This window comes from Leopardus geoffroyi, chromosome B2 (assembly GCF_018350155.1).
Source record: "Leopardus geoffroyi isolate Oge1 chromosome B2, O.geoffroyi_Oge1_pat1.0, whole genome shotgun sequence".
NCBI lineage: Eukaryota > Metazoa > Chordata > Mammalia > Carnivora > Felidae > Leopardus > Leopardus geoffroyi.
Window position 1 is genome coordinate 93348798 of NC_059332.1, and position 23022 is coordinate 93371819.

Sequence of the window (23022 nt, forward strand, 5' to 3'; positions counted from 1 at the left end):
AGCCTACTTCAGATTCTGTGTCTCCCTCTCTCTTTGCCCCTTCTCTTGCTTGTGCTCTGTCTCTCTGTTTCTCAAAAATAAACAAATGTTAAAAAAATAAAATAAATAAAATAAAATGTGTCATTATTATGGTTTCTAAATGTATATCATATTCAGTTAATTAATCTGTCATATATTGCTAGAATCTGCTCCCCAAAACTCCACTTTATTCCTAATAAAAATATATATCAATTAAACTATCATAAGAAAAGCCAGTTTAGTGGAATGAATGATGGCCAAAAAGATACATCCATCTCTTAATCTCTGAAATGTATGAACATTACCTTATTGGATAGATGAGTATTGACAGGTTGAATTCATTTAAGGATCTCGAGAGGGGAGATTATCCTGGGTTATCCAGTAGGCCTTAAATTCAATGTCAAGTGTCTCTTAGGAAATGTCCAAGTGTCCTATAAGAGACATAGAGGAAAGATACAAAGAGAAGAGAAGAAGGCAATGTGACTACAAAGTCAGGGATTAGAGTGATGCAGCTGCAAGCCCAGGAATGCTGACAGCCCCCAGCAGCTGGAAAAGGCAAGGAATAAAATCTCTCCTGGAGTTAGTGAGATTGCCGCCTTGTCAACACTTTCATTTCAAACTTTGGCCTATGGAACTGAGGGAATGAATGTGTGTTTTTTTCCAGCCACACAGTTTGAAGTCATATGTTACAGCAGCCATAAGAAACTAATAAATAATACAATGGCCATTAGATTTATAAAGTTGACTTATAAATAATATGAATGATAAATGATTAAGAATTTTAAAGAGTTCTCCTTTTAAAAGCATAGATTATGATAAAGGTCTCCTTAACAAATCAGAAATAATTGCATGTGTTCTATACTACCAAGAAGCTGAAGTAAGGCACTAGTCAAATCAATGTTATTTTGTAATGACTAAACACTAGGTAAGTCATTAAAATAAAATAAAATAAAATAAAATAAAATAAAATAAAATAAGCTTTCTTTAATATCTAAGATTTTACTTCTCATACAAAATACTGTTTCTCTCAGAAACATTTAAGCAAGTAGTAGTGAGAATTACTTTTGGAATTTATAGAATAAGAGAAATCAATATGAACAGTCATATCATGAGATCATTAGTTGATATTGATGTGTTTTCATTTCCTCTTACATGTTGCAAGTGTTAATACAGGCACCGTTTTCTGCTTTCAACACCACTACTACATCAACTTGTCACCTAAATAACTGTAATTAAGCATTCTCTCTAGTTGCTGATTACAGTATGCTGATGAACATTCCCACTGGATTTAACAGCCTCTTTCATAACATCTACAGTAATCATCCCATATTATAATGTCTTTTTTGCTGAAGACTTCTTAAATAATCTAAAATTTAAATTGAACAAGTCTTTGATTATTGCAATCTAAAGTTCAACAGGCGCTTAATCAGAAAGGTGTAAGTATCATATCATTGACATCTACTAAGCAATAGGATAATATATATCTAGGGAAATAAATACTTAAACTCTTTGGTCATTGATCCATGTCACTTTAAAAATTAATATCAGTATATAACCCGGATAAAGTTTTCCTAAAAAGCAGCAAGCTAACAAGATGTGATATTTTTGAACTTAGCATTTACAACATCCAAATGATTCATTTCAGAGGACTTTACATGCATATAGTTAATGTGCAGAACACTAAAATTTGGATCAAGTACTAATTCAATAACTACATGATAAAGCTATTATTTAATTAGGTCATTATTATTCATAGATACAAAAAACAGCATATTTCAAATCCAGATTTCCAAGTGTGTGTAGATTTTTTCATGACTGTCCTTGGACCTAGGCAAGAGAACTTGCTCCATGAACCCCTTCCATGATTTGTAAGGTTGTTATCATCACACACACATATACATACAAACCCACACCCCACTATAAAATGGATATGCACCTCTGTCACTTGGGATCCAGAGTAGAGACAGCTAGCATAGTCCCAACTCTAAAAATCAGTTCTTATGACCCACACACCTATCTTCACAGAAATGCCCTTCCACATTTCTTGCTCTATGGACCTGAAACAAAAGGAAGCTGAGTTCTCATGCTATAATGGGTTGGGGTTTCCCACTGCCAATAAAAAGCACACATATTTATCTTCCAGGTGAAAACAAGAAATTTAACTAAATAAATGTATGCTAATATGTGAATTATGCATGTCATTATTTTATTTACTCAATCCATATTTCTAGTTCATCTCATTTCTTTGAGCTACTCCATAAGAACATCGTTCAATACACATGACAAACTATATCAAGCAAACTTAGAGCAGGTGTTTGGATCAATTTTAAATTTCTGTAAATATAAAATTTGTATATTTTTTAATAAGTGAAATGCACTACTCTATGATGAAATAATTGTATTTTAGCATATATATGAAGGGCACTATCTATTTGATTGAGAAGAATATGGATTAGATAACAGTCTTTATTTACTTAGCAAATTATGATATGTCCTACTTTCATATACCTGGCAACTTATTATTTGACATATTCATATTTATATTGGTGGGTGTTTGAAAAGGGTAGAGGGGAATATACACCTAACATTGGAAACCTTAAGGCAATATAACAAATAAATTTTTATATCTACAGCAAAAAGGAACACTTAGTCAATCTATGACACATTTCTAATGTGAATAGCCTTTATTTATTAACTTGAGCAAATACATACATTTTGACCTTAATAGGAGTTAGACAAATGCTAATGTATTTGGCCCATGAAACAAAGTAATACCTAATTGTGAATAATCTAGCACATTTCCATTTTTGCTTGTATTCTCTGAATCTCATTATTTCCTTTGAAGCGACCATCTAAAACTGATAATCCAAATATATTTTCTGATGTAGATTTATATCTAATTAATTTACTGTGCATATTTTTTGTTATTCATTATCCTGGTTATTATCTTGCAAGTATATGACTATGTTTATTTTATTTTTATTTTTTAAGTTTATTTGTTTTTCAGAGAAAGAGACAGTGTGTGAGCAGGGAGGGGCAGAGAGAGAGGGATAGAGAAAGGAACTCAGGCAGGCTCCCCACTGTCAGTGTGGAGCCGGACATGAGACATGAGACTCAAGCTCACAAACTGTGAAAACATGACCTAAGCCAAAATCAAGAGTCAAACACTTAACCAACTAAGCCACCCAGGCACACCTGAACTATGATTTTTTTAAATGAAACTTTATGTACTGTACAATGCCTGCTTCTAAACAGTGTTTTCTTTTCTTAATACATGAACAATAGAGGCCAATTCAATTTTCAGAAACTTTACATTATTTGTTAATTACTTCAGCTCTCATCCAAACACTTAGCAACACTTTTTCTGAAAATCATTCTATCATTTAAATTATTTGAAACATTTACTTATATAATAATTATCTGTCTAGTTAGAAAACTGCAACTTGGAAAATTATGTAAAATAAAAAGTAGATTCCTCCCTGCCATATCACAGTCTTTCTTCCCAAAGGTAATCACTATATCCTTCTAAAGTTGTACATATAACTGAAATATTTCATATTGTATATCTATTTTTCATACAGAAGTAAGCACATTTAACATATCATTCTACATCTTGCTTTTACTGATAGTAAGTATTATATATTTTGGAAATTTTTCCCTTTAAGGCCTTTATTTTTTACTAGCTGCATACCATTTCTTTGTATTGATGTAAGATTTATTTAAACATTTCTATATAAATGGAATTAAATATTGTTTCTGCTAATCAAAATATATTCCAATGAACATCTCAAGACGTATATATGACAGCATACTTTGTAAGTAGCTACAAATGGCATATTTCTAGTAATTAAAATTCTGTATTAAAGAACATATATATTCTTCCATTTGATTGAGATATATTACTAAATTTATTTTCATAAAAAAGCTGTGACAATTTAGATTTTCACCAAAAATTAATTGAATTTTAATGACCCTTGAGGTAATATACATCCATTATTCTCCATCCTATCTATGTTAAATTTTCCTTGCGGTGATTAAATGCTGGAGTTATTACTGAGGATGAGGAAATTATATACATTGCTTGGCTGGCTAAAATGTAACATAGACATTTCTGGTGTGATGCAGTTAAGCTTGGGAGGGACATGGGTCTCTTGGAATGCTGAAGGGCTGCCTTTAACTGCCCTGACTGCGGAATGCCTTGTATCAGCAGTCCTTGAGGAACTCCGTTATCTATACATTGTACACAACAAGCCAACTGAGATTTGTGATTGGCCTGACACTGCAACAAATGAGAGTACATGTGAGGCAAATGGGGTCTTCATCTGCGAACGTTGATCCCCATGCCTTCTCCTCTTTCTTAGCAAAGTGTGGAGTAATCTTCATCCATCCGTGCAGGGTTTGCTAGCCATTGCCAGCGATTAAATACACTACTTCTTTAATGTTGGATTTTCCCATTATATACAAATATTTTATCAAAATCTTACAAATAATAGAATACAGGGGACACATTCAGAATCATTATGAGGCCAGTATTACCCTGATACCAAAGCAGCATAAAAATAATACAAGAACAAAAAAGTCTAGTTTGTCCAGTATAAGTATTGCTACTCTGGCTTTCTTTTGACATTCATTTGCATGATAAATGTTTCACCATACCCTCACTGTTAATCTGAAGGTGTTGCAGGACTTTTTACCACAATACCTGGGATTTATTACCATAGTACCCGGGATTTGTTGTCTTGCCACTTCGAAGAATGAAGAGGTGGACACAAAATGAGCAGCAGGCAAAAGTTTATTAGAGTATAAGATTAGAAAGGAAGATAGTAGGAAAGCTCTCTTTACAGAGAGGGGACATTTGAAAGTGAATGCCTGAGGACAATAGGCAAGGGTCCTAGTTTTATAAGGTTCTGGGCAGCTCTCCATTCCCTTCTCCCTTGTTCCTTCTCAGGTTTACTCTTCTTGGCTTGATAGCTCTAGGTGCTGGGTTGTCCACTCCTGATTGGTTCTTGATTCAAGCCTGATAACATACATTTTTAGTAATTATCTTTTTTTTTAAGTTATCTGATTTGTTACTCTATCATTGTTTACAGGAATCTGTTACCACATTATGCATTTCTGTGGTATTTGTTGTATTGTTTTCTCTTTCATTTCTCATTTTGGTTTTTGAGTCTTCTCTCTCTCTCTCTCTCTTTAGTTTAATGTAGTTAAAGCATTGCCAATTTTGTTTATTTTTTTGGAAAAACTGGGCATTACTTTCAAAGTTATGTTATCATTTATTCTGGTCTCTATTTTATTCATTTCTGATTTCTCTTTGTTGTTTCCTTCCTCTACTAATTTCAGCTAAGTTATTTATTTATTTTTTTTACTTTCTAGTTCCTTTTGGTATAATGTTGTTTATTTGAACAATTTTTCTTAATACAAGCATTTATAGTTATAAATTTCACTCTAGCCTCTGCTTTTGCTGTATCCCATAAGTTATGGAATATTATCAGGAGTTAAGATGATGGAGTAGGAGGCCCTTATGTCCCCAACTTGGAACACCCAAATAGATAAATCAATTAACAACAAATGTATAGAAAATCTTTGATAACAATATAATAATGGGGACTTTAACACCCCACTTAAAGCAATGGACAGATCATCTAAGCAGGAAATCAACAAGAAAACAATGGCTTTGAATGACACACCGGACCAGATGGACTGAGCAGATATATTCAGAACATTTCATCCAAAACAGCAGAATACACATTCTTTTTGAGTGCCCATAGAATATTCTTCAGAATAGACCACACACTGGTCACAAATCAGGCTTTTTGAGTGCCTATAGAATATTCTTCAGAATAGACCACACACTAGGTCACAAATCAGGCTTCAACAGATGCAAAAAGATTGAGATAATACCACACATATTTTTAGATCACAATGCTATGAAACTTAAAGTCAACCATAATAAAAAAAAATTGGAAAGACCATAAATACATGGAGGTAAAAGAACACCCTACTGAAGAATGGATGAGTTAATCAGTAAATTAAAGAACAAAAAAAAAAAAAAAAAACATGAAAGCAAATGAAAATGAAAACATTACAGTAGAGAACTTTTAGGATGCAGCAAAGGTGCTCATAAGAGGAACATATATAGCAATACAGGTCATCAAGAAGCAAGAAAAATCTCGAACACACAATCTAATCTTATACCCAAAGGAGTGAGAAAAGGAAGAGCAAATAAACCCTAAAGCCATAAGAAGGGAAATTAAATAAATATTAGAAAAGAAATAAATGATGTAGAAAAAAAAAAAACAGACAAAAAAAGAATACAACAGATCAATGAAACTAAGAGCTGGTTTTCTGAAAGGATTAATAAAATTTATATCCCCCTAGCTAGACTTATAAAAAAGAAAAGAGAAAGGACCCAAATAAGTGAAATCATAAATGAAAGAGTCTAGATCATAACCAATGTCATAGGAATACAATTACAAGAGAATATGACAAAAAATTATGTGCCAACAAGTTGGACAATCTGAAAGAAATGGATAAATTCCTAGAAACATAAAAACTAACATAGTGAAACAGAAAGAAATACAAAATTTAAACAGATCCATAAGAGCAGCAAAATTGAATCAGTAATCAAAAATCTCCTGACAAACAAAAGTCCAGAGCCAGATGGCTGGCTTCTAAGGGAAATTCTACAAGACATTTAAAGAAGATTTAATACCTATTCTTCTAAAATTGTTCCAAAAAATAGAAATGGAAGGAAAACTTCCAACCTCATTCTATGAGGCCAGTATTATCTTGATTCAAAAATCAAAGACCCCCCTAAGAAAGAAGAATTATAGGCCAATATCTCTGATAAACATAGAAGCAAAAATTCTCAACAGCATACTAGCAAATCAAATTCAACAGTATATTAAAAAAATCATTCGCCATGATCAAGTGGGATTTATTCTTCAGCTGCAGATGTAGTTCAGCATCCACAAATCAATCAACGTGATACACCACATTAATAAAAAAAAAAGACAGTAACCATATGCGCCTGTCAATATATGCAGAAAAAGCATTTGACAAAAAATCATCCATTCTTGTTAAAAACCCTAAACAATGTAGGGGTAGAGGGAACACACCTCAACACCATAAAGGCCATGTATGAAAGACCCACCTCAAATATCATCCTCAATGGGCAAAAACTGAGAGCTTTTCCTCCACAGTCAGGAACCAGACAAGGATGTCCATTCTCACCACTGTTATTTAACATAGTTCTGGCAGTCCTAGAATCAGCAATCAGACAACAAAAATACATACAAGGCACCCAAATCAGCAAGGAAGAAATCAAACTTTCACTATTGGCAGACAACATAATACTCTGTAGAAAACCCAAAAGATGGGGCACCTAGGTTGCTCAGTTAGTTAAGCATCTGACTATTGACTTCAGCTCTGGTTATGATCTCACAGTCTCATGAGTTTGAGCCCCATGTCAGACTCTGTGCATTGACCGTGTGGAGCCTCACTCCTCTCTGCTCATGCTCTCTATGGTTCTCTCAAGATGAATAAACTTTTAAAGAAAATTTACAAAAAAAAGAAAACCCAAAATATTACACCAAAAAATTGCTAAGCTGATACACAAATTCAGCAAAGTCACAAGATATAAAATTAACATACATAATATGTTGCATTTCTATACACCAGTAATGAAGCAGCAAAAAAATAGGAATCAGTCCTATTTGCAATCGCACAAAAACCCACAAGATACCTTGGGATAAACCTAACTAAAGAGGTAAAATATCTGTACTCCAAAAACTATAGAATACTTATGAAAGAAATTGAAGATTACACAAAGAAATGGAAAAACATTCCATGCTCATGGATTGGAAGAAGAAATATTGTTAAAATGTCTGTATTTTCCAAAGCAATCTACATATTTAATGTAATCTCTATCATATCCCACCAGCAGTTTTCACAGAACTAGAACAAACAGTTCTAAAATTTGTATGGAACCACAAAAGACACTGAATAGCCAAAGCAATCTTGGAAAAGAACAGCAAAGCTGGAGGCATCCCAATTATGGACTTGAAGCAATATCACAAAGCTGTAGTCATCAAGACAGTATGGTATTGGCACAAAAGCAGACACATAGATCATAGGAACAAAATAGAACATCCAGAAATGTACCCACAAATATATTGTCAACTCATCTTCAACAAAGCAGGAAAAAGTATCCAATGGAAGAAAGACAGTCTCTGAAACAAATGTTTCTGGGAAAACTGAACAGGGACATGCAGAAGAATGAACCTGGATGACTTTCTTACACCATACACAAAAATAAATTCAAAATGCATGAAATTTCTAAATGTGAGATAGAGAACCATCAAAATCCTACAAGAGAACACAGGTGGCAACCTTGTTGACCTCGGCCATAGCAACTTCTTACTAGACATGTCTCTAGAGGCAAGGGAAACAAAGCAAAAATGAACTATTGGGATTTAATCAAGATAAAAAAGCTTCTGCACCGTGAAAAAAATAATCAACAAAACTAAAAGACAGCCTATGGAATGGTAGAAGATATTTGCAAATGACATATCAGATAAAAGGTTAGTATTCAAAATCTATAAAGAACTTATCAAACTTGACACCTAAAAAAACTAATAATCCAGTTAAGAAATGGGCAGAAGACATGAATGGATACTTTTCCAAAGAAGATGTCTAGATGGCTAACAGACACAGGAAAAGATGCTAAACATCAGTCATCATCAGGGAAATACAAATCAAAACCATGATGAGATACCACCTCACACCTGTCAGAATTGCTAAAATTAACAGCAAAGGAAAACAACAGGTATTGACAAGGATGTGGACAAAAGGGAACCGTCTTACACTATTGGTGGGAATGCAGACTGGTGCAGCCACTCTGGAAAACAGTATGGAGGTTCCTCAACAAGTTAAAAACAATACCACCCTATGATACAGCAATTGCACAATGAGGTATTTACCCAAAGGATACAAAAATACTGATTTGAAGGGATACATCCACCCAATGTTTATAACAGCATTATCAATAATAATCAAATTATGGAGAAGTCCAAGCATTCATCAAGTGCCAAATGGCTGAAGAAGATGTGGTATGTGTATATATAATACATAGATTATATATAACAGAATATCACTCAGCCATCAAATAGAAAGAGATCTTGACATTTGCAATGACATGGATGGAGCTAGAGTGTATTACGCTAAATGAAATAAGTCACTCAGAGAAAGACAAATACCATGATTTCACTCATATGTGGAACTTAAGAAACAAAACAGATGAACATAGGAGAAGGGGAAAAAAGAGAGGGAAGCAAATTGTAACAGACTTTTAACTATAGAAAACGAACTGAAGGTTGATGGAGGTAGGTGGGCAGGGGATGGGCTAAATGGGTGATGGGTATTAAGGAGGGCACTTGCTGTGTTGAGCACTGGGTGCTATACTAAGTGATGAATTACTAAATTCTACTCCTGAAACCAATATTACACTATATGTTAATTAACTAGAATTTAAATAAAAATTTGAGGAAAAAAGTTTTTACTTACACACAAAAAAATCTCTGTACTTGTAGAAAAAGAATCATGAGTAATCCAAAAATGTATGTGCATTATCTGAAAAAAGAAGAATCCAGCCCAGATGAAAACAGGGGCTATTCTCTTATAACCCTGCTAAAGGCAGATTATGAACCCTATTGCAGACTTTCATGTAAGCTAGACAGATGATGTGTAAAAATATATAGCTTAACAATAACTTTTAATCAACTTGAATATTTCCAAGGAAATCATATATGACCTTAAATCATTAAATTGAAATAAATTCCTAATTATAATAGGAAAACTAACTGTGGTATGTCAGTGTCCAAATAATGGTTAAAATTGAATGAACGGGTTCTTTGTAACTGCACTACTCATGTGTCCGTTGGGAGGGGTGAAGAGAGGGTTGGGTGGGATGGTATAATGCAATGCCTGGTCCATAGCTGGCATTCAATAAATGTTATCTATTGAAAAAAATATTTGCATATAAAATATTTAATATTTGCATTGTAGATTTTCCAGTTTTGTTTTATTGTTGATCTTTAGTTTTATACAATTGTCGTTAGAAAATATACTTGGTATGATTTCAGTTTTCTTAAGTTGGTAATATCCATTATATCTCTTTAATTAAACCAGGGATTCTTCTGTGTCTATTCTTCTGGAGGAAAATGTGTAGTTATATTTCTTGAATGGAATGTTTTATATATATATAAACTTGTTTCTATCCTTTAGAAACAAGTATTCTGAAGTATGCTTCAAGTAAAAAAATTTTCTTGTTGATTTTACATCTGGAAAATGAAATTTGTTGAGATTTTTAAAAATATTAAAAATAAAATAAAGCAGTTTTAAAAATTAAAAATATATTTTAATATATAATGGACTATTGTACAGCTATAAAAAGGGATGAGATCTAGACATTTGCAAAAACATGGATGGACCTAGAAAGTATTATGCTAAGTAAAATAAATCACAGAGAGAAATACAAATACTGTATAATATCATTCATAGGTGGACTCTAAAAAAACAAAACAAATGAATACACAAACCAAAAGCTGACTAAGGCCTATAAATACAGAGAAAAAACTGATGGTCACCAGAAACAAGGGTAGTAGGGAAACTAGCAAAATGGATGAAGGGGAGTGGTAGACACAAACACTCACTGATCAATTAATAAGTCACTGAAATATAAGGTACATCACAGAGAACATAGTCAATGATACTGTAATAGCATTGTATGGTGATAGGGTAGCTACATTTCTGGTGAGTATAGCATGATGTATAGACATGTCAAATCACTAAGTTGTACCCCTGAAAGTAATGTAGTGTTATATATCATACATGCAAATAAATATATATAAATGTATTTTAATCCTCAGTGATTTCCTTTAAGATTTTCATGCTCTATAGGGATGATGGGTAGATTTTAATTTTTAATTTTGGAGGTATCTTCTCTAGGGAGAGCCTGGGAGTAGGTTCATAATACCTCACCCAAGAGATAAAATCCATTTTGATTTTGAAATCATTTTTAAAAAGTATTCATGAAATACTTGTCTTCTTCACAGACTTTAAAATTTTGATAATTTCTTCCATTTAAACTGATGTGCTATTCCTAAACTTTCTACTGACCTTTAAGATCCAGAACGCACATAGGTTTTACCTTTTGTAGGTCTGCCCACATGAGTGACTATGGGGTTGTAAGGGACTCAGTTCATTTCAGCCCTTTAATTTCCCATAATACAATAGAAAAGAGCACTGGCAGAAGAAATCAATCCCAACTTATCCCTTGTCGAATATCAGCAAACACAATGTCACAAAACCAATGTGAAGAAATGAAGTATAGATTTTCTGCTGACATTTGTAAAGTGTTTGTGTCAAAGTATTTTTCTAATATAGAAAAGGTTACAGTTTAACAAATTAGAGCATGTATTTCTTTTAAACTATTATTTTGATCATTTGGATTAATTTTAATAGCTTTTTTCTTATAAAAATGTTTAACTCAATGTGATCAGATGCTATCCTTTAATTACTTATCAAGACACACATTACTTTATCATAAGCATATGAAAAATTTGTAAGAACCTATTTTTCAGATTAAAGATTTATCTACTGTAATCAAAAATAGTATCAAGTTTCAAAATTTAGTTTCTGTCAATTATGTTTAGCTAGTTTCCCTTCCTTATTAATAATTATATACATCATTTTCTCCTCACAGCTATTACAGGTGTTTCCACATTTAATATACATTTTAAATAATTAGAAATGGTTTCATTTATACATGAGATTATATTACTTAAAAATATAAAGGATAATATATTTATAATATTAACATTTTATTTATATTAATAAACCATTACTCCAAAATAATTGTTTTCCAACACTTTTAACTCTACTAATAGTTATTGAAGACTTATAATTGATGACACTGAAGTAACAAACACTACACACAGCTATAGGAACCAGAGATTCTTGGCAATAAGTGGCTGATTACAGAGCTGGAGCAAATATAGCGTAAGGTGGTGATCCTGGAATATCTTGTTGTGCAGAAAGTAAGAAAAGGCTGCAAGAATGTTGGGACAGGTCAAACAGGGATAGGAACTGACTAAAAATGGGAAATTCTGAGCACCAAAGAAATAATAATGAGTGAAGAATCACACATCACTAAATAAAAAGAGGAATTTAGAAGTCCAAACTAATCCAAAAAAGTTAGAAACAAAGAAACAAATATTCTACATGTCAGTAGAATGTCAACTAATAAAATGGAAAAATGACTTAATTAGAAAAGCACTATCAGACAATCACCATGGTAATAATGGATTCATGTAAACATCACAATAAATTTTTGGATGTAAAATTACCCCTAAAATAATTTGGCATATATTTTGTGAGAATAGAACATTTATATATACTCAAACTATCACCCCACCAAAAAATATTTATAATTAACTTTCAAGTGTGGGTATTTTATAGGCAACACATTAACCAAATAATGAAAACTAATATCATGAGTCACGTGGCACATCGTCACTGAATGTGTGTTGATACACTATATGACAGAGAAGCAGACTGCATAATTTCTATGGTAGTACTACTCAAATATGTATCTAGTCTAATCATGGAACACATGAGACATATTCTACAAAGTAAGTAGCCTGTACTCTTTCAAAGTATCCAAGACAAAGACAAGAAAAAAAAAACAAGGGAAGATTGAGGAACATTTCCAGAATGAAGAAGTTAACTAAAAGGCATGACACTTATATGCAACGTGTAACTTTGGATTTAATCTTGTACCAGAAATGGAGGGGGTATCTTCAGATGGTAGTATACTATCAGTGTTAATTTTCTGATTTTGATAGGTGTTATGTCAGGACTTGGTTGATTTTAATGGTTATGGAAAGAGTACACCTGTTTTCAGGAACTAAACGGGAAGTATTTTAAGTATTATCATGGACTGTGTTTGATTTTTTATATACTTCAGAAATGTATAAAGATGTATAGAGAGAAAGTGAGAGAGAGATTAAAAGAGAGAGACAGAAGTCAAGATGGCAGAACAGCATGGAAGCTTTTTGTGTGCCTCACGTCCGTGAAATACAGCCAGACCAACACTAACCCATCCTACACACCTAGAAAATTGATTGGAGGATTAACACAATCTGCACAACCTGAACCAAAGAATTCAGCAGGTACGTGGCACGGAGAGGTGAACTTGGGGAGAGAGAAGCCTGTGGCGGGCAGGAAGCCACTTTTGCAGGAGGAGAGAGGATGGAAACAGGGTGGGGGAAGGGGGGAGAATACAGGAAAAGTACCCCTCCCCAAAAGCAGCTGGAGAGAAAGTGGAAAATTGGAAACAGCCACAGGGACTGAATTAAAAGGGGAGAAAGGAGAGGGTTTAAATTCCATTAAGACTGTAAACAAGGGGAGCACAAGGCTGCAACTCTGCAGCTCGATACCTGGCGGTGCTCTGGTGGGAAGAGCGAATCCCCAGGAACAGAGTGGGGTCAGGGAGGTTCTCTGGCCACACGGGGAAAAGCAGTTCCACTGCTGGAAGGACATTTGGTAGAGATTGTTGAAACCACCTGGTCCCAGCAGACCCCAGGAAATGGCCACATTCACTGGTGCTGGAACAAGGTCCTTAAGGGTGAAGGCTGGTGCCAGATGTGTGTTGTGATTTTCCGTAATCCTTGAAACGCTGCTGCTACCCTATCTCGTGAACTTTTTCTGGGGCGGGCTGGCACCTGGCTGCAGTCATGGGGCACCGGCAGCAGCAGGGTCCAGTAAGCATTCCTGGGTAAAGCTGACATTCGGTCATTGCTCGGTGAGACCCTCCCACAGAGGGGCGGAACAGGTCAAAGCCATAGTCCTTCAGAAGAAAGGGGCTGGGGGGGCGCCTGGGTGGCGCAGTCGGTTAAGCATCCGACTTCAGCCAGGTCACGATCTCGCGGTCCGGGAGTTTGAGCCCCGCGTCGGGCTCTGGGCTGATGGCTCAGAGCCTGGAGCCTGTTTCCGATTCTGTGTCTCCCTCTCTCTCTGCCCCTCCCCCGTTCATGCTGTGTCTCTCTCTGTCCCAAAAATAAATAAACGCTGAAAAAAAAATTTAAAAAAAAAAAAAAAAAAAAAAAAAAAAAAAGAAGAAAGGGGCTGGGGAAAACAGCCGCACCTGAGACAAAACTCAGGAGAGAAGTACTGCCTGGGGCTTGGTCACAGACAGTGAAGCAGCGGGGAGTGGACGAAAGCTGAAGACAGAGGACGGTGCATAATTGCTGATCAGGGAGAACAGAGTTCTGATACTAGAGACCGATTAGCTGGGTGACGCCATTTTCACCGCTCCCGCGCATGCGCATACACACCTATGAGGGCCGCAACAATCCACTCCAGTAGGCTAGCAGCGCCATCTAGTGGAGAACGGAACCATTACACTGATCCCGGCCAACTGGGACAAACTTGCTCTTAAGGAACACAAGTCTCACCGCCTACTTAGTTTATGGACTATAAAGCGCTACATAGTCTGACTTCTAGGGGAAAACGAAGTAATTTCAGTCTTATTCAATCTGTTAGCAGGTCCATCTATTCAATTTTCTTTCTTTATTTTTTTCTCTTTTACACTACTTTTCTTTTTCTTGAATACAGAAAGAAAATATTTTTATTTTCAATTTTTCTTAAAATATCTTTCTTTAATTTTTTTCCTACATTTTTTACTTAGTGTAAATTTTTTCAAATTCTACCTTTCTTCCATCATTTTATTTTAGTCTACTTCAGTGTATTCCCCTTTTCAAATTTTCAAATGATTTCCTTTTTATTTTATTTTTCTTTTTTCTCTTTTTTGTTTCTTTTATGTTTCTTAAATGAAGAAAAACTTCATTTTTACTTTTGATTTTTATTAAAAAATATTTTCTTTAATTTTTTCTATTATATTCTTTACTTTTGTGTGTTTTTTTCAAATTCTATTTTACTCACATCATCTCACTTTAGTCTACTTCAGTGTATTCATTTTTTTTCAAATTCTCAAACGATTTCTGTTTCCCCTCCCCCTTTTTTTTTGTCTAATCCGTGAAACCACTTTCAACACCCAGACCAAAACACACCTAGGCTCTAGCGTCATTTATTAGATTTGTGTGTGTGTGTATAATTTTTTAATTTTAATATTTTTTTAATTTTAATTTTAATTTTAATTTTTCTAACTCATTAATTCCTTTTACTCCCTTCAAAATGACAAAACGAAGGAATTCACCCCAAAAGGAAGAGCACAAAGAAACGACAGCCAGGGATTTAACCAACACAGATACAAGCAAGATGTCTGAACCAGAATTTAGAATCACGATAATAAGAATGCTAGCTGGAGTCAAAAATAGATTAGAATCCCTTTCTGCGGAGATAAAACAAGTAAAAAATAGAATGAAATAAAAAATGCTATAACTGAGCTTCAAACACGGATCGATGCAGTGGGTGCAAGAATGGGTGAGGCAGAGAATCTGCGATATAGATGACAAACTTAGAATAATGAAGCAGAAAAAAAGAGGGAGATTAAGGCAAAAGAGCACGATTTAAGAATTAGAGAAATCAGTGACTCATTAAAAAGGAACAACATCAGAATCATAGGGGTCCCAGAAGAGGAAGAGAGAGAAATAGGGGTAGAAGGGTTATGTGAGCAAATCATAGCAGAAAACTTTCCTGACCTGGGGAAAGACACAGACATCAAAATCCAGGAAGCACAGAGTGCCCCCATTAGATTCAACAAGAACCGACCATCAACAAGGCATATCGTAGTCAAATTCATAAAATACTCAGACAAGGAGAGAATTAAGAAAGCAGCAAGGGAAAAAAAGCCCCTAACCTCCAAGGGAAGACAGATCCGGTTTGCAGCTGACCTATCCACAGAAACTTGGCAGGCCAGAAAGGAGCAGCAGGATATATTCAATGTGCTGAATCAGAAAAATATGCAGCCAAGAATTCTTTACCCAGCCAGGCTGTCATTCAAAATAGAAGTAGAGATAAAAATCTTCCCAGAAAAACAAAAATTAAAGGAGTTTGTGACCACTAAGCCATCCCTGCAAGAAATTTTAAAGGGGACTCTCTGAGGGGAGAAAAGATGTAAAAAATATATATAGAGAGAGAAACAAATAAACAAACAAATAAATAAATAAATACCAAATGCGACAAAGATTAGAAAGGACCAGAGAACACCATCAGAAAGTCCAACCTAACAAGCATCATAAAGGCAATAAATTCATATCTTTCAGTACTGACTCTAAATGTTGATGGACTAACAGCTCCAGTCAAAAGACATAGGGTAACAGAATGGATAAGAAAACAAGATCCATCTATATGCTGTTTACAAGAGACCCACTTTAGACCTAAAGACACCTTCAGATTGAAAGTAAGGGGATGGAGAACCATCTATCATGCTAATGGACAACAAAAGAAAGCCGGAGTAGCCATACTTATATCAGACCATGTAGACTTTAAAATAAAGACTGTATCAAGAGATGCATAAGGGCATTATATTATAATTAAGGGGTTTATCCACCAAGAAGACCTAACAATTGTAAACATTTATGCACCAAATGTGGGAAAACAAAATATATAAATCAATTAATCACAAACATAAAGAAACTCATAGATAGTAACACCATCATAGTAGGACACTTCAACACCCCACTCACAGCAATGGACAGATAATCTAATCAAAAATCAACAAGGACAGATAATCTAATCAAAAATCAACATGGCTTTGAATGACACACTGGACCAGATGGACTTAACAGATATATTCAGAACATTTCATCCTAAAGCAGTAGAATATACATTCTTCTCTAGTTCAAATGGAATGTTCTCCAGAATAGACCATATACTGGGACACAAGTCACCCCTAAGTAAGTACAAAAAGATAGAGATCATACCGTGCATATTTTTAGACCATAACACTATGAAACTTGAAATCAATCACAAGAAAAAAATTGGAAAGGTAACAAATACTTGGAGACTGAAGAACATCCTCCTAAGGAATGAATGGGCTAACCAAGAACTTAAAGAGGAAATTAAGAAGTATATTCAAGCCAATGAAAATGATAACACCACAACCCAAAACTTCTGGGATGCAGCAAAGGCAGTCATAAGAGGAAAGCATATAGTAATCCAGGCCTTCCTAAAGAAGGAAGAAAGATCTCAGATACACAACCTAACCTTACACCTTAAAGAACTGGAAAAAGAATAGCAAATAAACCCAAAACCAGCAGAAGACAGGAAATAATAAAGATTAGAGCAGAAATTAATGCTATCGAAACCAAAAAAACAAAAACAAAAACAAAAACAAAAAAACCAGTAGAAGAGATTAATGAAACCAGAAGCTTGTTCTTTAAAAAAATAAACCACTAGCCAGTTTGATCAAAAAGAAAAAGGAAAGGGCCCAAATAAAGAAAATCAAGAATGAAAGAGGAGAGATCACAACCAACACAGCAGAAATAAAAACAATAATATGAGAATATTATGAGTAATTATATGCCAAAAAAATGGACAATCTGGAAGAAATGGATAAATTCCTAGAAACATATACACTACCAAAACTGAAACAGGAAGAAATAGAAAATTTGAACACACCCATAGCCAGTAGGGAAATCAAATTAGTAATCAAAAATGTGCCAAAAAACAAGAGCCCAGGGCCAGATGGCTTTCCAGGGGAATTCTTCCAAACATTGAAGGAAGAGTTAACATCTATTCTCTTAAGCTGCTCCAAAAAATAGAAATGGAAGGAAAACTTACAAACTCTTTCTATGAAGCCAACATTGCCTTGATTCCAAAACCAGACAGATACCCACTAAAAAGGAGAACTATAGACCAATTTCCCTGATAAATATGGAGGCAAACATCCTCAGCAAGATATTAGCCAGTCAGATTCAACAATACATTAATAAAATTATTCACCACGACCAAGTGGGATTTATACCTGGGATGCAGGGCTGGTTCAATATCTGCAAAACAATTAACGTGATTCATCACATGAATAAAAGAAAGGACAAGAACCATATGATCCTCTCAATAGATGCAGAGAAAGCATTTGACAAAATACAGCATCCTTTCTTGATAAAAACTCTCAAGAAATTAGGGATAGAAGGATCATACGTCGAGATCATAAAAGCCATATATGAATGACTCCATGCTAATATCATCCTCAATGGGGAAAAACTGAGAGCTTTCCCCCTAAGGTCAGGAACAAGACAGGGATGACCACTCTCACCACTGTTATTCAGCATAGTATTGGAAGTCTTAGCCTCTGCAATCAGACCACACAAAGAAATAAAAGGCATCCAAATCGGTCAGAAGGAGGTCAGACTTTCGCTCTTCACAGATGACATGATACTCTACATGGAAAACCCAAAAGATCCCACCAAAAAACTGCTAGAATTGATTCATGAATTCGACAAAGTTGCAGGATATAAAAATCAATGCACCAACATCAGGTGCATTCCTATACACCAACAATGAAGTGACAGAAAGAGAAATCAAGGAATCAATCCCATTTACAGTTGTACCACAACCCATAAAATACCTAGGAATAAATCTAACCAAAGAGGTGAAAAATCTATACACTTATAACTATAGAAAGCTTATGAAAGAAATTGAAGAAGACACAAAAAAAATGGAAAAGGATTCCACGCTCCTGGATAGGAAGAACCAGTATTATCAAAATGTTGATACTAGCCAAACAATCTACATATTCAATGCAATCCCTATCAAAATAAAACCAGCATTCTTTACAGAGCTAGAGCTAGAACAAATAATACTAAAATTTTTATGGAACCAGAAAATACCCCGAACAGCCAAAGCAATCTTGAAAAAGAAAACGAGGGGCGCCTGGGTGGTGCAGTCGGTTAAGCGTCCGACTTCAGCCAGGTCACGATCTCGCGGCCCGTGGGTTCGAGCCCCGCGTCGGGCTCTGGGCTGATGGCTCAGAGCCTGGAGCCTGTTTCCGATTCTGTGTTTCCCTCTCTCTCTGCCCCTCCCCCGTTCATGCTCTGTCTCTCTCTGTCCCAAAAATAAATAAACGTTGAAAAAAAAAAATTAAAAAAAAAAAAAAAAAAGAAAAAGAAAACGAAAGCAGGAGCCATCACAATCTGAGACTTCAAGCTATACTACAAAGCTGTAATCATCAAGACAGTATGGTACTAGCACAAGAACAGGCACTCAGATCAATGGAACAGAATAGAGAACCCAGAAATGGACCCACAAACGTATGGCTGACTAATCTTTGACAAAGCAGGAAAGAATATCCAATGGAATAAAGACAGTCTCTTCAGCAAGTGGTGCTGGGAAAACTTGACAGCAACATGCAGAAGAATGAAGCTGGACCACTTTCTTACACCATACACAAAAATAAACTCAAAATGGATGAAGACCTCAATGTAAGACAATGTAAGCCATCAAAATCCTTGAGAAGAAAGCAGGCAAAAACCTCTTTGATCTTGGCCACAGCAACTTCTTACTCAACATGTCTCTGGAGGCAAGGGAAACAAAAGCAAAAATGAACTACTGGGACCTCATCAAAATAAAAAGCTTCTGCACAGTGAAGGAAACAATCAGCAAAACTAAAAGGCAACTGACAGAATGGGAAAAGATATTTGCAAATGACATACCTAATAAAGAGTTAGTATCCAAAATCTATAAAGAACTTGTCAAACTCCACACCAAAAAAAACCCCAAATAATCCGGTGAAGAAATGGGCAAAAGACATGAATAGACACTTCTCCAAAGAAGACAGCCAGATGGCCAACCGACACATGAAAAAATGCTCAACATCACTCATCATCAGGGAAATACAAATCAAAACCACAATGAGATAACCACCATATACCTGTCAGAATGGCTAACATTAACAACTCAGGCAACAACAGATGTTGGTGAGGATGCGGAAAAAGAGGATCTCTTTTACATTGTTTGTGGGAATGCAAGCTGGTACAGACACTCTGGGAAACAGTATGGAGGTTCCTCAAAAAACTAAAAATAGAATACCCTATGACCCAGCAATTTCGCTACTGGGCATTTATCCAAAGGATACAGGTGTGATATTTCGAAGGGACACACGCACTCCCATGTTTATAGCATCACTATCAAGAATATCCAAAGTATGGAAAGAGCCCAAATGTCCATCTATGGATGAATGGACAAAGAAGATGTGGTATATATATATATATATATATATATATATATATATATATATATACACACACACACACACACACATATACACATACACAATGAAGTATTACTCAGCAATCAAAAAGAATGAAATCTTGCCATTTGCAACTACGTAGATGGAACTGGAGGATATTATGCTAAGTGAAATTATTCAGTCAGAGAAAGACAAAAATCATAGGACTTCACTCATATGAGGACTTTAAGAGACAAAACAGAACAACCTAAGGGAAGGGAAACGAAAATAATATAAAAACAGGGAGGGGGACAAAACAGAAGAGACTCATAAATATGGAGAACAAACTGAGGTTTACTGGAGGGGTTGTGGGAGGGGGGATGCTCTAAATGGGTTAGGGGCACTAGGGAATCTACTCCTGAAATCATTGTTGCACTATATGCTAACTAATTTGGAAGTAAATTTAAAAAAATAAAAAATAAAACAAGTTATAAAAAAAAGAGCAACTGCAGTAAAATATTAAAAATCAGGAAGTCTTATGAAGGGCATATGGGCATTTTGTATACTTTCTTGCAATCCTTCTGTAAGTTTAACATGCTTTCCAAAGTCAAAGTGTGATAAGGAACAATAAAATAATATGGAAGATTTTCATATCCCACTGCAGAACTCCTGAATCAAAATGTGTGTTTTTGATAAGGTCTTCAGGTGATTTATATACACATTAGTATTTGAGAAACACTGCCTTAAACATGACTTAGCTGGGGAAATAGGGCAAAAAAATCAATTATAATTGTTAGTTTTAGATTTGATGATGATATTATGGAGACATTTTAAAGGGGTTTGTCTTCAAGAGATTTTACTAAAATATTTACTGATAGAATGCCACATAATGTCTGAAATTTACTTTGAAATATTATGTGGTAGAGATGAAGTTGATGGGGGCATAGGTTAAATCCTGCTTGTGGTAATAGTTGTTGCAGCAGGATAATGAGTACATTGAGCTCACCACACTAGTCTTTTTTTTCTTTTGATATGGTTGAACTCTTACAAATATAAAGTATATACAAAATAAGCAAACATATCTTAATCATAGAGGACATTAGAAAAAAAATAAGAGGAAATGATTAAGTTACTTAGGAGGGCACCTGAAAACACTGCCCAGGGAGGATGAATTTATTCCTATTTAACTTTGTTTATATGATTTCCTTCTGTATACTTCACATTTTCCTTTCTTTCATCAGAGAAATTACTGTAATCTATAATTAGGTTCTTGCAATATGTAAGACCAAAGAGCAGACTAACAAAAAAAAATTAATCCTACTTCACTTTAAAGTTATAAATTGTTCTATAACAAATGTTCCAATCTATGTATCATTAGTAACATGACAATAAGTACTATCACAGGAAGAGAGAGAAAATGTTAGAGGTAAATGTATTCTTTAAAAGGTAATTTTACTAGGTTAGGTGAAAGATAATGAGGGCTTGAAAGTCTGTCATTTCCCCCCATTTTGGCCATACTGGATTTTTATTTCTGGTAATCACATTTACAAAAAATACATAAATATGGTACCCAACTACTGTTAAGCTGGCTAAAGTCTTTTCACCATCTAGATTTTGTCTCCTCATGTGTGAAGGGTCAATAATAATAATAATGTACACATTTATTTCAGGTTAAAGAAAATAACTGACATGAGAAAAGTAAATTTGCAAATTTTAAAATGACATGTAAATAAACAGCCTCATGATTTAGTTGTTATTTTTTCATATTTGATTCATATATTTTGCAGCATTTTGGAATGATTTATTCAATCACTGCATTCTCAGTACATTGTTTTCTGAGAGTTGAAAGTAAAATATATTTCAGCTTACTTTATATTTAAAATTACATTAACTGTTACAAATGTTGCCTGTCATTAAAAAAATGACCAAATTATCAATGGTTTAAGGAAACTAGTTTATTCCTGTGTCAAGTAACAATCCAAACAAAGGGACAAATGTAATATGGTGATTATATGGTTGGAGGCCCAGACTTATCTTCTCTTTTGCTCAGCTACTCTCTAGCTTTAGATTCCATAATAATCTAAGATGATCAACTTCTGCTCTCAATATTCCACCCAACAGGAAGTATCAAAAATAAAATGGAAAACACAATTATTCTCTTTAAATGAAACACTCAAAATTGCATACATCTTTTTTTAATAAATATTGATGAGATATTAGTCATATGACCATATATAGCTACAAGAAAAACTGGAAAATATAGTCTTTATTCTGTTCAGTCATAGCTAAAATTTGGGCATTTTGTTACCAAAAAAAAAAGTAAAAAATTAATTAATTTAATTGAATAATTCTGTAGGAGTGTTAGAATCTCCATCTTAAAGATTTCAATAAAAAAAAAAAAAGAAAGAAATGCACCTGTTTAGGAATTCAGCTATATAAAGGTTGAAACACAAGATTTAAAATATATAAGGTAATTTACTGAACATGTAACCATATTTTTTTCATTGTATGTATAAAGGATGCATGACTGGAATACTCATATAGATTACACAGAGGAACAAGATAGTTTATGGAAAAGCCAAGAGTAGAAGAAAGTTTGTTTAGTTTTTAGTTTGTTTTCCAAAAAGCCAATTTGTATATATTGGAAGAATTTCAATTGCTTCTCGTTTTTGTCATATGTTTATATATAATATAATTTTAAGACAAACATTGCTAAAATACATTTGAGGAACTTCAGCAATAAGTATAAGCCTCATTTGAATTTTATTCTTATTCCATAGGAAATAAGTTTGCTTGGATGAACAAAAGACTAA

General features: G+C 34.4%; 1 long non-coding RNA gene across 2 annotated transcripts in view; it reads right to left on the reverse strand.

Annotated features, from left to right (window-relative positions):
* LOC123608779 overlaps positions 1–23022 on the reverse strand; it is a 368747-nt gene that overhangs the window by 16434 nt on the left and 329291 nt on the right. For both annotated transcript variants that reach the window (XR_006717433.1, XR_006717434.1), the window contains one exon: positions 324–449. This is a non-coding gene — a long non-coding RNA (uncharacterized LOC123608779). The remainder of the gene's footprint in view (positions 1–323; positions 450–23022) is intronic.